General features: G+C 35.5%; 1 non-coding gene across 1 annotated transcript; it reads left to right on the top strand.

Moving 5' to 3' along the window:
• The first annotated feature begins 1,794 nt into the window (after positions 1-1,794).
• Positions 1,795-1,983, top strand: LOC130043199 (U2 spliceosomal RNA). Its single transcript, XR_008795331.1, has one exon. It is a non-coding gene; the product is annotated as a U2 spliceosomal RNA (small nuclear RNA).
• Positions 1,984-4,211: the final 2,228 nt, after the last annotated feature.

The raw sequence follows: 4,211 nt of genomic DNA, 5'->3' as shown, positions 1-4,211 counted from the left end.
ACCACTTTTTTTCCCAGGACACTGATGAACATGAGACATACTACCCAGATCATCATTACAGCAGGGAGAATAAGTAAATGTAGAAGAAATGGCCATGATCATGCTATTCTCCTTTTAACCTGGCTTCTGACTGGGCAAGATTCAGAACCTTGTTTTAAGGGCCTGCTGGGATTGATTCATTGATGCTTATGTAACTGCCTGGTGTGTAATCACACACATGCGCATGCACAGGAGACAGGGGCCTAGCGGGTCCCTGGCTCTGAGCCACAGCTTTGTTCTGACACTTCATAGTCAGCCTGCCCTGAGCAGGAAGCTGCAGCTGGAATAAAGGCATGTCAGACCTACCTACGGTTCCGGGCTTTTAATCCAGGCTGTTCAAATCAAACTTGCTGCACGGCACAGAGCCCAGTGGGTGCCTGACGCTGAAGAACTTCCTGTCTAATTACTCTTCAGCCCATGTCTGAATGTGGATTGAATCCATGCTTCCCAAGGACTCTTCAGCCCATGTCTGCACGTGGATTGCTTCCATGCTTCCAAACTCTCCCAGTCCATCTCTGCGTGTGGATTGAGTCCATACTTGCACAGCACTATTCCCAGGAATCCCTAGGCAAATCACAACATTAATGTAGGATGTGAATTCCTCAAATTGAAGTTTCTGCACTAAGGATTTGCCCCTGCCTAGCTGTTAAGTGTGCGAGACTGACACAGCAGTATACAGACTGCACTCCCTGACCCCCTTTACTTCATGTCTTTTGATTGTTATAATGTGCTTAGCACTCTGACATAGTAATTTATCTTCACCGTCCTTGACTCCTTGTTCTTTCTCCTTAAAATTAGTTTCCTAAAAAATAATCTCTTGTACATCTAATTATTTCATGGTCTCTGTGTCGCTATGAATTAAAATTAACACAGATTATTGTTTTATTTCTTTTCATCTTCTTCACTGGTTATTCCTCGTCACCATATGTTGACGATCTATGTTTTAATTTTATGGTATTTCAACTATGTTCTGAATATTGTAATACTTTAGAGCTCTATTTTTGGTTCAGTGTGCTTCTTATACACATGCCCACAGAGATCTCATTTATACTAACAATTTTTAAATATCACTTCTATACTAATTACTACACATGCACACACAAACACACAAACACATGCATACAAATGAAAAAATATATATACAAAATTTTTAGTCCCTAATTATACATATGTCACACTAATGTGTGCGTAACTCACATACCTGAGATTTCCACTTGGTTTTATATAAATATAAATATATTTTAAATAAATATATAAAATTTATATAAATAAATATATTTTACATTTTTTGAGATATAAAATGTTAAAATCCTGAGCAATTCTTAACAGAGAAGGACAGAATTTAAAAATAGACAAAACAGTAACAATTATTCTCCACTTTTTAAAAAAAATTAACCATATCAAGTATTTGAATGTTATATTGATTACACCTTCAAATTGTTTAGAGCCCTCCATGAATCTATGCCTATTCTCTGGTGTTATTCTGAACTAAGATATTTTTGTTTCTTATTTAGATACAAAAGTATCCTTTAGCTTAATTTTCCTTATTCTAGAGCTGCTAGCTTGATGTCAAGCGATTTTCATATAGCAGCCAAAGTATTTAAAACCTGACAAATCATGCCGTTCTGCAAGATTCTCTAGTGGGGCCTACAGTTATAAAACAGTGTGTTGGCACTTGTCTTGCACTCAACTGGTGTAGTAGGTTCAATCCCTAAATCCCATTTGGTTCCCAAACTCCCCCAAGAGTGACCCCTGATTACTTATCAGTCTTTGGGCTAAGATTAAGTGTAGTATCTGTTCTTAACAGTCTAATATCTAATAGTCCTCTACCTAAGAATGATATATTAAATGGATTTTGGAACTAGTGGTTAGAATAGGAGCTTGCTGTGTCCACTCCACATATTGGCCTGGTACTGCAGTATCTTCAGGAATGGTGCACTCACCTGATAAGCAGGTAAAATGCGGGTGAGAGAGAGGAGTGATCCCTGAGCAAAGAGTCAGAATGAATTCCTGAGCATCGAAGGGTATGGCCCAAAACCTAACAAAATCAGACAGGCAAAAATGATTCCTTATTGTCGTCCAATTTCACTCCCTATAACAAAATCTTTAGGACATCTTCTAGTCTGTATATACTCAGAGAGCCAGTTCCCCTCTGACCATTTCATTCTCCTCACTCTAGAATTTAGCAATCAATTTTTATGGTGTTACTCTTTCAAGAATTAGGTCCTCCATTATCCTAAGGTTTGTCTACCAACTGTTAGCCCTCCCAGAATAATCCATTGAAATAGCTGATTGTCTCTGTGGCTCAATCTCTTTAAGTTTTGTTTCAACTTAAACTTGTTCTATTTGTTTTGGGACCACACCTGATTGTGCTCAGAACTCATTTTTGGCTCTGAGCTTAGGAATTTTTCCTAGTGAATCTCAGAGGACCAAATGAGTTGTCAGACATTGAACCCTGGCCTGCCCATTTAGGGAAAGTGCCAACTTCAACTTTTCATAAAACTGAGTTGGGCAGGAAGGATACTACAATGGGTAAGGTGCTCGCCTTATATGTGGCATACCCAACTTCAACACCCAGCACCCTCTATGGTCCCAGGGCCCAACCAGGAATGAAGTCTGAGCACAGAGCTGGCACTGCTGCTTATACCTTCCCCCTCCAAATTAAAAAGTACTTTTAAAAAAGAAATTAGTCTTTATCTAGTATAACTATTCATCAGAATGATGATTTATTTTTCCTTTAATCTTCTAAATTTTAAATTTTTCCAAATTCCTAGGGAATTTCATACATATTGTGTACTGATGAATTTATTAAATTTTATGTTTATATCCCCAATATTATTGTTTCCATACAGAAGAATATTATATGTTATTCACTGTCATATCTTAAGCTTATACACATTGCCCTGAATATAGTAACTAGTAAATTTTGAATTACTGATTATTAGTCATTCATTGTATGAATAATATATGGTTTTACATGTGGTATAAATATAGTAGACTCTTGTTAAAATAAAGTATTTAAGTGGTCTTTGTCAAAAATAAAAACTTTCTCAATTCAATACAATATGTCCCAGAAATAACCATACTTAGTTAAGTACCAACATTTCTATTATGAAACATTTATTTTTTAGAATCTGGTATAATTTATTGCTTTAACAATTGCCTCAATAATACTAGAACTTTGGAATGCATTAACCTTATTTATATTTCTCCTTTTTGGTTGGAGCAATAACACAACAGCAGGGCATTTGCCTTGCACGTGGACAATTTGGCCTACCTGTGTTTGATTCCTCCACCCCTCTTGGAGAGCCCAGCAAGCTATGGAGAGTATCTCGCTCGCACAGCAAAGCCTGGCAAGCTACCCATGATGTATTCGATATGCCAAACACAGTAACAACAAGTCTCACAATGGAGACATTACTGAGCCTGCTTGAGCAAATCGATGAACAACTGGAGGACAGTGCTACAGTGCTACAGTGCTCCTTTTTGTATCTTTTATTATATGTATATGCTTTAGTATCACAACCTACAAAATATTACTATTTACAATAAGTTAGCATTCTTCCAATTTTTGCTTAAATATTTACATATTTATATTTTTAATTCTTTATTCTTAGTTTTGCAGTGTGTTACATGATAAGATAACAATGAGAATGAGCAGAATATAGTATATCCAGCATAAATGACAGTCATAAAAACCAGGTTGCAAAAGAGAATCTATTGTATGTTTTCATTTATATAAAGAGCGAAGTAAATTAAGCTGTTGTGTTAAAAGTCAGGATGATACTCCCCTAACATTTGTGAAAGATATTGTGACTGTAGTAGAAATCAGATAGTTTCTGGGGTAATAAACTAGCTGGGTTCACTTTTAAAAACTTTATCAAGAATTTTATGATCTTCCTATTTTCTATAAGCAAATTTACCTTCAATGAAAAGTTAGTTCTAAAAATGAAAGAAATGTTGAAGTATATTCGACTTGTAAAGTCTTGTTCTCATTTGTAAGACATAAATACTAATATATTCATAAAACTATTGTGAGAAACTACTATGATACTGTAATTTGAGCTTAAAAATTATAAACTTCCTGGTTATGTAGTAATTTTATACCTAAGAAGTTTGTATATAACTAGAAAAATGAATTATTAATTTGCTTTAATATGCTATGTTCTTTA

Source organism: Sorex fumeus, unplaced genomic scaffold (assembly GCF_029834395.1).
Source record: "Sorex fumeus unplaced genomic scaffold, SorFum_2.1 ptg000115l, whole genome shotgun sequence".
NCBI lineage: Eukaryota > Metazoa > Chordata > Mammalia > Eulipotyphla > Soricidae > Sorex > Sorex fumeus.
Note: the sequence above shows the minus strand (reverse complement) of the source record. Positions and strands in the feature narration are given on the sequence as shown.